The following is a 13882-nucleotide window of genomic DNA, read 5'->3' on the forward strand; positions in this document are numbered from 1 at the left end:
TATCCTAAATAAGGCATTTCATATACAAGGATTGTCTTTCTTTCCGGAAACATATACAACTGCATTAAAAGCTGCTTTCATACAAGAGTATTAGTATGTCCCCTAAAACAAAATCAAAACTAATCGCAAGTAATGCCACAAACCAATATTTTTAAGATAATATTTTTAAAGACAAGGGCAGCATGGTGGCTTTGCAGTGCTAGGTCCTAAGTTCAAATCCCAGCCAGGACACTATCTGCATGGAGTTTGCAGGTTCTCCCCGTGTCTGTGTGGGTTTCCTCCCACATCCCAAAAACATGCAGTTAGGTTAATTGGCTTCCCCCTAAATGTATCTTAGACTACATTAATAAAATATGACTATGGTAGGGACATTAGATTGTCCCTTCTTTGAGGGACAGTTAGTGACATGACTATGGACTTTGTACAGTGCTGTGTAATATGATGGTGCTATATAAATACTGTGTAATAAAGATAAAACACTGATTAACTGTAGGAATATGTGCTCTTATTTTAGGACATTTATGTGGCCCAAAGATGACAAGTGGTTGCTGTAATGATCCGGCAGCCGGGCTCCAAGTCTGGACAGATATCTAACCCCCACAGCAAATGCACTCAGTGGACGAAGCCTACTTTCTGAATTCAGACGCCTCAGACGAGCTTTCTCTCAATGCCAGCTTGTTTCTGTAGTTTTTCCCTTTCCCATGTTTACAAATTAAGATCTCCACCTCTAAGCAGGTTCACAAAGTACAGCATAACAACCGCTATAATAGCCATGCAAAGACAAGCACTGAAAAAGACTTCCAGAAGGTAGCCACGGGAATCCAGAATATTGCCAGCAACTATGGCAATAATAGCAATACCCAGGTTTTGGAAGGATTGCATGAATCCATAAACAGTACCCAGCTGATGCTCAGGAACCACAAATGCCACCATAGGCCACAAAGCACAGGCCTAAAAGAGAATAGGAAACACCCAGCAAGCTCATAGTTATCCAGGGATTCCAGAATGTAAAAGCCAACATAAGGTGAGCAGCAAGGGTGGACACGACAGCACACATGACCCAGATAACGTTCTTCCCAATCCCGTCAACCATAAAGCCGAAAACAGGAGATAGCGGTGCTGAGATTATGTAGACCACACTGTTTATTGCACCTGCTTGTAAAGGTGAGAACTGAAATTTCTCAATGAAGAAAACTTTGCCAAGACCAATGAAAGGAAACACAGCAACATAGTAGCAAACACAGATCAAAAATATCAGTCAAAGACGGAGGGAAAAGTCCTTGACATCAGTCAATTTAATGACTTCACCAGTTTTCCTTGTTCTTTATCCAGTATTCTTTCAGCTCTCTTATCCAGATATCCAAGTACGGGGGCACAGATCAAGGAGAACACACAGGTAATTCCACCTTTCATAAGTGTTACACCAAGCGTTGTGTAACCTGCAGAGCCCATTGCATCCTTTATTCGGCCATACACCAGCCCCACGACTTTCATGTTTACTGTGCTGCCCACTCTAGCCATACTGAGCTGCAATCCAAACACCAGCTTAAGTTCTTTCCCTTTGAACCAGCTGACAGCATATGTATTTTGAGTAACTGCAAGAGATTCTCCACCAATTCCAAATACCAGCTGACCAGCTTCCATTAACCAAAAAGCAAAGGCTCCTGTTACAAAAATAACCTGTTCAGCACACACAAAAAGACTAAATATAATTGTTCCCAATCTAATTCCGAATACACGATCAATCAAAAATCATCCAAAGAAACAAAGAACAACATTGGGCCAGGAATAAAAAGCATACAACTGCATGAAGTCTGCCGTGTTCACCTTCATGTCCAATTAGACTTGTGTTTGCAGCGCTGCAGGGTTGTCATAGCAAAAAAAGCTACCGAAACCCTGAAAACACATCAGAATCAGCACCACGATACGATGGGCGAACTGGCTGGGGTCACATATGGCGGACATCTGCCCCCGTTGTGTGGCGGCGGGGTCACCGTTCGATCCACCAGGAAGCAGCACTTCCTCCTCCTCGTACCCCGCCATGGTAACTTCGCTGTAGTCACGTGATAAAAACTGTCAATCATATCAATTTTGAGCCGTTGTGACTCATTTAAGGCAGTGACATTGCTATTATGAATTTGGACTAGAGCTCAGTCATTTTCCTTTGTCCCAGTTACCAACCCAGAGACATCCTTAAAGGTGCCTACATACTCAGATCTGATCTATTTTTTATATACATATAATTTGCTATATACTAGTAATACCTATTATGCACATATTGCAAAATATTATGAAAGTGTTTTTCCTTTGTAGTTCTCCATAACGTTATTTTCAGATAACAAATATAGAAGAGAGAGTAGAAGAATAGTGGCTCTTTATGGCAGAAAAAATTCTAACATACCTTAAAACCTTTTATTCTATTCACTAAAATATATACATATTAGAAACATTATTCATAAAAAAGGCTATCGCATTGTTAGCCATAACTTTTAGATTTATTTCTGCCATAACGAGCGGCTATTCTTCTACTCTCTCTTCTATGTACTGTTTGGCTCGGCAAGCACTTTAGTGGTAATTTTCTAATCCTATTACTGCGGGATTGAATTCCTCTCTTTCTAATTATTTCAGATAACAATTCATATTCTTACCATTTTAGGTTTAAGCACAACTCAGCTGCCTTGTTTAAGACTGATAAATAGTTAGTAGTAGAAACTATAGCAAGCATTACATTTCTTCTTGAACTTCATCCTCCTATGTCTTTATTTAATTTGTAAATCTTTATAAGGAATGGTTCCTTTTTGACACCATTTATATCAGGGGTCCCCAATCTGTGGTCCACAGAGGAGGAGAAGGACCCTGCTTGGGGGGTGCACTGGCCAGAGCCGCGGACCACCTCTATCATATGCATGGCAAGCTCGGGGCAGTGGGCGGCTTCTGGCATCATGACGTCACTCTGGGGGACGTTTCTTCCTCTTTAGGTGACATGCTCCCCGCACATGCACACTCCGGGGTCCATAAATTTAGTGGCTCATGACCTTTAAAAGGTTGGGGAATACTGATTTATATTATCTATATACAAGCTGACAGGAGCAGTAGGCATGACTTAAAAACAGCAGTGTGTATTTCATTTTATTTTTTCTACAGAGGAGCAGAACTGCCAAATCTCACATAATATTCAATATTTAATAAGCATGACTTGGGCTTTCATCCAAACCTATGTCTTAGGTGCAGCAAAGCCAATTGGCAATAGGTTTTGGAAGCAAAGAAAGCAATGGAAGTCACCCATGAAACATCACTCTTTTTGTTCTGTCTCCTCGAAAAGTGCAACATTTTATATAATGTTAATTTACCATTATTCAATTCTATTACTTCTAGTAGTCTGTATCAGCTTTGAGGAAAATGTCATTCATTCATCATCTTCAGTTTTAATGATGAGGTTGAATTACTAAACTTGACTAGGTTTTTCACTTTCTTTTCATTTCTCAACTTTCACTTTTCTCAAAACAAACTCAATGAGTAAGAAAGTGAGCAGAGTATTACCGAATGGTAGAAGTATTCACATTAATAGAGCTGGATAGGGGATAGTCTCTGCAATAAAATAAATCTACCTGTCTGATTGCAATTTTTTTAACTAGTCTCACTCTCTAATATGTCACGGGTGTCACAATCTTCAGCCAGCTTTATTGGCCAGGTCAATATCATGTAAATGCACTTCACGTACACAGGCACCAACGTCACCGGGAACTCCGGAGAAGAAGATGCCGAAGGAAGAAGACAGGGATCGCGGTGATGGACGACGCAGGACACCAGCGGATCAGGTAATCGCTGTATTCCTTCCCATAGGTTTACCCACCCCAAGTGTGACTCGGGGTTACCACTTTTAGCAACTTTTTTTCTACCCTGAGTCACACTCGGGGTTACCGCTAGGGAGGTTAAGTCCATACAGGATGTCTATAATCTACAAGCAGACCTGGATGTACTGTGTGATTGGGCAGCCAAATGGATAATGACATTTAATATAGATAAATGTGAAGTTTTGCACTTGGGGTCCAACAAATTGCATGCTTCATACTGTCTAGGGGGAATACATTTGGGGGAGTCAGAAATGGAGACGGATCTGGGGGTTCTGGTAGATCATAGACCTAATAACAGCATGCAATGCCAAGCTGCAATATCTAAAGCTAGCAAAGTACTTTCTTGTATTAAAAGAGGAATGAACTCAGCATTGGTGTAAGGATTATGAAAGGGTTTAAAGCTAATCTATTTATTCAGGCCAGGATATCTGTTAGCTTTTGGAAAAAAAGTAGGCAAAACTCAAAATGAACCAAAAATGGACTTTATAGGCCAAAATAACTTCTATAAAGATACATTAAAAATACAATCTTTTATTGAATAAAATTTTCATATATAGTCAAACAGTAAACATCTTAGTACATATGCATAAGACTTCTTTCGAAATATAAAAGATTGTGAAGTTGGACAAAGATTTCACATTAAACTTGATGAATCGCAGTTCTCTTACATAGCATGGTAAATAGATCGACAAGGGAGACAACAAAGGCAGAAGGAAGCAGACTCCAAAGAATCCTTTTGTGTGTTAAGTGATAAGTTTCCAGTGTGATAAGTTTCCAATAGATTTGTGTCCATGAATAGTTAAATTGATAACTAAGATTGGTTTAATATTAATCTCATCCATTTCAATGGGCTAAGTCCCATTTTAGGTACTTATAAGTACTGAATCCTTCAAAACCCTGCAAAACTTTACACTCTGAATTTTACAAAAACTATACAATCATTGAAGAATGACTTTAAAATGTGGGCATCCCTTACACTCTCTTTTATGGGACGAGTGGCACTAATTAAAATGATCACCTTTCCCTGATTATTCCTTTTCCAAATGCTTCCAATTTTTTTGCCGACCAAAGATTTAAAACTAATTAACTTTTTGTTCTGTTTATTTATATGGGGTGGAAAATATGATGTTGCCAGTTACGCTATCCTCCAGCAAACCATGAAATATGGTGGATTGAATATACCAGATGTGGCCCTCTACGGTCAAGCAGCATTGCTGTGTATCCTAAAAGATTGGATACACGGCACATCCTTTTACACAAATTTGCAGGTGGATTTCTCATTATATCCCCTTCTGAATCCCATGGCAATTTTACATACCCATAAAGAACTTTTGCCAGAAGAAATACAATTGAACCGTTTAATTTATTCTCTGTGGCAACTCTTGCGCTTCTTGTGGAAAACAGAATCACTTAATGCTCATACTTCATTATATATCTCCCCCTTGCAGGCAATGCTGAATTTACACCTGGATATGCCTCTTCTTTGTTAACAACATAGGCTACCCGAGGTGTTACTTCCGTCAGAATTCTAATTGATCCTGACACTCACAAGGCATATTCTTTTCTAGAAGAAACAGAACAGGTTCCCCTTTATGGCGGAGAGTATTTTCTTACTAATCCAAGTAAGGGTGTATGAAGTAAAGATTGCTGGATAGTTAGCCACTCGGGATTGGAAAAATCCATTAGATAAGATGTTGTTGTCTCCTCAGGTTCCCACAAAGGTTATCTCTAAACTGCATGAGTTTCTTGGAACCTAAACTTCTATTTCTATGGTAAGCATGGCAAAATGGCGGGCTCATTTTCCTAATCTACCGGTTTCAAAATTCCTGCAAATGTACAGATTATCCTGGAAGGCTATTCCGGCAGTTCAATATAGAGAAATGTTTTTTCAGCTTTTCCATAGGAATTATATTTCACCTCAAAGAGCCTGTTATATGGGTCTCTCCGAGGGAAGTACGTGTTTGCAATGTGGTGTCCAGGCAGCTACACTTTACCATAAGTTCTGGGAATGCCCAAATATTAAACAATTCCGAAGGCAAGTGGTACATTTTATTCATAGATATCTTCTGAAATACTTACCATTCACACCAGAATGAGCAGTGTTTGGTTTAGTGGAGTTAAGGGGAGTCCGATTTACCAGGGGCACCAAACGATTAGCACTCGGCTATTGCTAAGAAAACCATTCTTCATTGCTATCCACTCCCCCGACAATGCGTCTCTCTATGACTAAATTACAGGAACTATTCAAAATAGAATGGATAGAGGCTTCTTTCCACAAAGAATCTAAAACTCAATTTTTTTTGAAACATAGGAAAGTTTCATTGACACACTAAATCTGGCTAACAAAACAAAATTGTACAACTGTTTTCATCACACTACATGGTACCTTGAAAAAGAATTAACCACCTGAGGTTTAAATTTCTGTACCAAAAGTGATCCACTGTTTTTCATGAAATTTTTTTTTTAAATTGGAGACCTGTAACTTACAGAAATATGTCCGAACAGGGGTTCTAGTAGATATTATGAATATAAAAAATGTATTTTATTTTATTTTTTTTTATTTTTTTGTATTGGATTGGATACTGGAGTTTGTATTCAATCCAATATAAAATGAGCGTTTGAATTTACCAGTTATGTACTTTGTATTAATTTTATATTATTTTGTATTGGATTGGATACGCAAGTTTGAATCCAATCAAATACAAAATATAAATTTGAATTTCCAAGTTATTTACTTTTATTTTATTTTTTTTTATTTTTTGTATTGGATTGGATAGGGAGTGTGTATTCAATCCAATACAAAATGACAGTTTGAATTTACCAGTTATATACTTTGTATTTATTTGGAATTATTTTGTATTGGATTGGATACAGGAGTTTATATTGAATCGAATACAAAATGTTTGAATGAGTTTCAATTTGAATTTCCCGCACACGCGCCAACGTCATCACGCACGCAGGGAGAAGCCGTCCGTTTTTTTTTGTTCCGCCGGACGACTTCTCGTTTCAGAGATCATCCGGCGCTTGAAGAAGAAGACGTGGACGATCAGCGGGACCAGGTAAGATGCCGGCCGGCGGATCACAAGATGCCGGCCGGCTTCTTACCGGTCCCGCTGGCACCCGACGAAGGCACCCGACGCTGGAGAGGGAGATCGACGGACAACGATCGACGGAGGACGACGCTGGAACACGAACACGACGCTGGATGAGCACAGCGGGACCAGGTAAGTAAGGATGGGAAAAAACTCGGGGTTAACCATCGTAGCCATTTTTTTTTGCCCGTACAAAGGTCGGGCTTAACCGCTAGGAGGTTAATAAATGACCCCACTATTGTTATGTGAATGTTAATTATGCCTGTTTTTTGCACTACCAACACTGTGTAATTGTTGTATGTTCTATTGAAAAGTCTTGACCTATCTCTTTGTATCTCTTTGTACTATTATAAAAACATGTATAGTATTTGAACTAACGTTGAAAATGTTGCATCATTTGTTATTGTTTATTGGTTGAAAAACAAAATGTTTGTATTTTATTTTTCCACTGTTTAACCTCAATAAAAATATATTTAAAAAAATATTAATCTCGTGGTACAAATGAAATAATTGATTGATATTGATGTTTAATTTAATTAGAATAAAAAAAAAATAAATAATATTTTAATAATAATTTGTTATTAGTTTCATGGTGCAGATTAAACAAATTAATTTTCAGTGTATTGTTTCTAAATTTATTCTTATATATACTGTAATAAATCATGCACCACAAAATACAAGTTTATCTATATTTATTGTTTGCTCTGTTGTTTAAAAGTAGTATATCAATTCAAATTGATATACTTATACTACTTATAAAAGAAACTTACCCTTGGTCCCAAATTAAGTTTTGACTAATTATGGTATCAAATCTTCTCTTGACCCACGTGTGCTGATATACTTGTTTTTTTTTTTTTTTGTTTTTTTTAATAGAACCTTCAGGAGTTTATTCATGAAAAAAAATCTTGCTGCCCATTTTCTCTATGCCCTTTGTCCATATTTATTAAAATCCGAGTTGAGTTCTCCTGGACGGGTTCTTCCAGTATATTCTAATGTTGTTTTCTATTGTTATTTCAGTGGATTCTTGACGTTTATATGTTAGATTTCTATGCAAATGATACCTGTGATTCTCTTTTTTTAATTAATCAATGCCTGTGAACTGTATTGTCCATGAACCTTCTCAATAAAGTTTAAATGAAAAAAGGAAAAAAAATTATTTGAAAGATTATCCGATGGCCACCAGTTGGGAAGTTATTTTTCAATAACCCAAAAAGGGGATAGATAGTACATAATATTAAAAAAGGGAGACCAGCTATCGACTCAAAGCATTACCAAAAAGTCAAATAATAAATAGTAGACAGAATAGTTCCTACCAATTGATGCAAAAGACCAGAAGTCCTTCCCCACGTCAGGCAGACACGGCTCGTGGTAAACCGTCCTGCCTGCAGAGCGCCGGGTCGTGAGAGGCACCCATCACTCACTCCAAAAGAGGTACACCTATCCCTCTGAGTTCAAAAATCCCCGCCGCACAATAGTACAAAGGGGCTGGGCGCCCCCCATGGCTCAAAAGAGAAGCACAGTCACAGGGCTCGCAGACATCAAAACTACATATTTAATGGTGATGGAAATTGCTCAATAGGGTGTGTACAAATATTGTGCAAAAGAGGGGGAGATAGGAAGTATAGTAGTTGTTTTCAAATTGAACTTTTGGTTCACAATTTACACATAATATATAAATTACAGTGGTATTGATACATTTCATCAATTGCCCTTATACTTTACACCATATTCCATGAATTAATCTCTGCAAAAATAAATTTAATACAATTCAATAAATATTTAACAAATAAAACAAAAAACAAAACAAAAAAAAAATTCATATATTATCAAAAGGTCAATAAGAGAATAATTCATGGAATATTATGTAAAGTATAAAGACGGTCGTCAAATTCCTCTACTACCTTCCTGGATGCTCATTGGTGCATCATGTGTAATATAGCAATGGGGGGAGGTTGATCTGTAATCCAATTTTAGGTCAATAGGCCAATCGACTCTTGCTTTCAGCAGAACCAAACCAAACAGTAATCAGTAATGCTTGGTCTGGTATATAGGTCAGCCTGAATTTGAACAGTTACAGTTGTTTCTTTATCTCCCCGGCCCACCCTGTTCTCTTACTTCCGGCTGTTTCTTTTATTCTGTCTCTTTAGTTCACTCTTCAGTTTCTTTAGTCTTTGCTTGCTATAATCAGAAGTGTGCCTGTCCTGTCCTTCATCGCCTAATAAACCTTTGAGCTACCTGCTAGTGTTTCACTTGTCGTTATTCTTTTATCAGCTCGCTTGCCGTCTTCGTGTCAGATTCTAGTTTTATTGTAGTGTTTCATCTCAGATAAGCCATGGGCCAGTTCCCTTGTCTGATAAAAATACGTCAGCTTTAGGTCCATATTGCAAAACTGACTGTATATGTATGAAATTTCCTGACCCCTTTTCTGGTTAATACATTTTTATTTTCAAACTTGCCAGTTTTCCTGCATTAGAGTTATATTAAATGATCATTTTAAAACCTTTATTATGAAAAGAAAGCATCTCCTTGTCTGTACTTGTTAAGTATGCCATTGGTAGCCCCTTCTTATTTCGCTGGGCCGGTGATATGATGGCATTTTATAAATACAAGGCCATACCAATATGAATATTATTATTATTATTATTATTAATAATAATATTTAGAAAAATATTACAGTACATATTTTTTGTTTCTTTATTCCACTCATCTTTTTGGTACTACTAAATTATGGTTGCGCTTCAATTAATAATCACAGGCTGTTGATTAATCAGTTGATCATGTTTAGGGTTTTGTATATGCAATTGTATCTTTCTTTAACCACCTGAGTGTTACACTGAGGTCTAGATTTCTGTACCAAAAGTGATCCACTGTTTTTCATGAAATTTTTTTTTTAAATTGTAGACCTGTAACTTACAGAAATATGTCAGAACAGGGGTCTAGTAGATATTATGGATATAAAAAATGTTTGAAACACACAATCATTTAAAAAAAAAAATTACTTTTAATAAAATTAAAGGAAAAACACAAAAATCAGCTTAAACATGACTACATAAACAAAGCTTGAAGCCATGGCAGGGGTCAGGCAGGCGGTGATGTCCAGGTCCAGGCAGAGATATCGGAGTCCAAGCAGAGGTCTAAGCAGGCGGAGATGTCAGAGTCCAGGCAGAGGTCAGGGCAGGCGGCAGGCAGAGATGTCGGAGTCCAGGCAGAGGTCAAAGCAGGCAGCAAATGGTCAAAATTAGGCGAAGATCAGCAAAGGTAAGATAAGACACAGTGTTACACACTAGCCATCCAGGGAATAAGTGGCAATTTTTAAAACTTTGATTCTGTATTTATTGGGGTTTGTTTTGAATTATTTTCTATTTGATTGGATACGGGAGTTTGTATCCAATCCAATACAAAATAAGAATTTGAATTTCCAAGTTATTTACTTTTATTTTATTTATTTTTTTATTTTTTTGTATTGGATTGGATACGGGAGTTTGTATTCAATCCAATACAAAATGACAGTTTGAATTTACCAGGTATATACTTTGTATTTATTTGAATTATTTTGTATTGGATTGAATACAGGAGTTTGTATTGAATCCAATACAAAATGAATGAATGAGTTTCTATTTGAATTTCCCGCACACGCGCCGACGTCATCACGCACGCAGGGAGAAGCCGTCCGTTTTTTTTTTTCTCCGCCGGACGGCTTCTCCCTGCAGAGATCATCCGGCGCTGGAACGAGGAGGACGTGAACGATCAGCGGGACCAGGTAAGAAGCCGGCCGGCATCTTGTGTCCCGCCGGCTGGCATCTTGTGTCCCGCTGGCCAGCATCTTGTGTCCCGCCGGCCGGGCAGCGGAACACAAGACGCCGGCCGGCGGAACACAAGATGCCAGCCGGCATCTTACCGGTCCCGCTGGCACCCGACGCTGGAGAGGGAGATCGACGGACGACGCTGGACGGAGGACGACGCTGGAATACGAAAACGACGCTGGATGAGCACAGGGGGACCAGGTAAGTATGGATGGGAAAAATCTCGGGGTTAACCATCCTTGCAATTTTTTTGTGCCCGAACGAAGGTCGGGCTTAACGGCAAGGTGGTTAATATGTTCAGAGGCAATATACTTTTACACACATTATATATATAAATATATATATTTATATGTAAAATATATAAAAATATTGGCACTCTTGTATTTATGTCAGACAATGCACCACTTCTCCCAGAAAATTGTTGCAATTACAAATGCTTTGGTATTGTCATGTTTATTTCTTTACATCTTTCTAATGGAATGTTGGACCACTCTTCCTTTTCCAGCTGCTCCAGGTCTCTCAGATTTGAAGGTCTATGTGTAACATACTGAGCATGGAGAAAAGAAAGAGGAGCAAAGAATTGTCTGAGGATTTGAGAACCAAATAAGAGAAAAGCATGGACAATCCCAAAGCTACAAGTCCATCTCCAGAAATCCCAATGTTTCTGTGTCCACTGTGTGCAACATTGTAAAGACGTTTACAACCTTTGGCATTGTATATGTACCGGTATTTATTGTAAAAAATTATATTTATTTTAGATTTAAATTACTTTTTAATAATGGTGTCCAATTCTGTTTTCAGAAGTTATCCTTGTAATTGAGTCTGATGGTGCCAACAAGGAAAATACTTGGCCTGGTTAGGGTTTGGGTCCTCTATAGTCTCATTTCTTTACTACTGTATGGAGGTTAGGTAGGTTGGTATACAAGTAAAAATTAAAAAGGAATATGACATCCTTTCTCTTCCTTTTTTCTCTGCCCCAACATTACTCCATTTGGGTGCAGGCAGAGAAATAAATTTATACACCAAAAATGCTAATATTTAGGATAGAAATATGATGACCTTCATGTGTAAAATGTAAAATGTTTTTGACAGTATGACAGTGAAACATTCTTTGTTTATTGAAGAATAAGAGGGAGACAATCAAAACTTTCCATAACAGCAAATATTAATAACACAGAGAAACGAGAAATTCTCAGATAGGAAAACTGTAGGCATGCCATGAATTTTTACAGAATAGACGAGACATAACAGATAATCAAATCAGAAGCCAAATAGGATTGATTCCAGAGAGAAGAAGCAGTGATTAATGTCTTGTAGTACGTAATGATGAAGTGCCACTGCAGTTCTCTATGAATACATTTGGTAAATTTAGAATTTACAGAATATTTCCATCATTCATTGATGGCAATATCTTGAAACTAGTCATAAACCAGGTTACAAATCTAAGCTCTTAACATAGGGCCTGATTTAGCAAGCTAATGGGCGTAAGTTCAATGCGTGTATATACGCGCCGATACATCTGGCGTATTTCTGCAAGCCAAGGTCGGAGCCGGAGCCGAATGCTAGTACCCTGGCCTTCCCTTGCCAGCCAGATTCCTGCATTGATAAATGAGCAATGGGGTTCAGAATACGCCAATTAGGTTTTTGGCGTCCGATTTCGGATCGCAAATACACTAGCGTAAGCGAGCTTTCGATTTTGCTTGACTAATCAGGCTCATAATTCCTACTATCACTTAAACTGCTAAGGAAGATTGAGGCTGACTTACTAAAGTTAATTATCAAATTGCAAATTGCAAGTCACTTAGCTTACTAAATGTGGTAAAAATGTATTTTGCATAGAATACCCTCATGCTGGGAAATCTAGCACGTCAAAAGACCCTCATCTCATTTATTATGCTAGTGTATTATCCCTTGCAAAGTAATAATTCATCCCACTTCTATTTACATATCTGCTGCTGTAGCCTTCTTCCTGTTTCACTACCTAGTGAAAAAACACAAGCACTGTACATATGGAAGGTGACATAGACTGTTTTTATCACCTTAATCAGTTTAGGTTATATACAATGATGGTGGAAAGCAGGGTGCAAAATGGCCTTTGCTCCACAATAAGGGTTTGGACCACTTTAAAGGCAAACAATCCTGTTTTTGCATCAGTAGGGAAATGCCTTGTGTAGTGCTAAACTAACCATTAGAATGATGTTGTAGGATGTTCAGGCTCCGGTCAGTAACATTTATAACTCTTACAGTTTGTCTAAAGTGCTTCTGTAGACATTAAAATATTTACAAACTCTTAAGCACCAATTTATATTCTTCTTTCTTAAAGATCCTCAAAGATCTGTATCGGGGGTTTCAGTTGGTTTCTAACAGCTTAGCAATCCCTGGTGGTTGTTTACATGAAAAGGTTGTTGAACTGACAAAATTCTGGTTCCAAAGAAAGTATAGAAGCAGCTATTGTTTCAGAGTTGTAAACAAAAAAAAAATCACAATGCTTATTAATACAGAGGTGAGCGAGGCCCTGTTCTAAAATTATTTTTATTGCATAATCAGAATATGTCAATACCTTAGTGTGCATTATATTGACCCATTTTGAAGAATTTAATTTAAAAATTGTAAAAATATATAACGTGTTAACCCAAAAATGCTGCCCAGTATATCCCGCTTCGCTATCTTTTATTTTCCAGATTTCTAATGATGTCAGCAATGACGCCCAATTGCACTCTGTGGATACACAAGATCAGGTGGGCCTGATTTATCTGTAAATATTCTTTATTTATAAGCATTTTGCAAAAAGCAGTACAGACTGTTTTCACAAATTGTGCGTCACTTCCAGATTTTGAAAAAGGTAAAACAAAAGTCAGACATGAGTCCATTATAGCAGAGATGAGGTCTATTCAAGGAGAGGGGACTACCTTGTAATTATAGTCCATAAGGCTTAAACGTGAGGGAGACAACCAAAACTCAACAAATATATCAAGGATGAAGGGGGTAAAAGCTGAACCACATATTGAATATAAGAGCTGCTAATAGCAATTTGCAATATTTATATGTATCCGAAAAATACAAACCCAGCTCCAGGTGCCCAGGGGTCCAGGTGGCGTTTATTTTCCGGGGAGTCCTGAAACTGTAACCAGTA

At 37.8% G+C, this 13882-nt stretch overlaps 1 pseudogene; it reads right to left on the reverse strand.

Moving 5' to 3' along the window:
- Positions 1-413: 413 nt before the first annotated feature.
- LOC140334624 (lysosomal dipeptide transporter MFSD1 pseudogene) lies at positions 414-2043 on the reverse strand (annotated as a pseudogene).
- Between the last annotated feature and the right edge of the window lie 11839 nt (positions 2044-13882).

This window comes from Pyxicephalus adspersus, chromosome 7 (genome assembly GCF_032062135.1).
Source record: "Pyxicephalus adspersus chromosome 7, UCB_Pads_2.0, whole genome shotgun sequence".
NCBI lineage: Eukaryota > Metazoa > Chordata > Amphibia > Anura > Pyxicephalidae > Pyxicephalus > Pyxicephalus adspersus.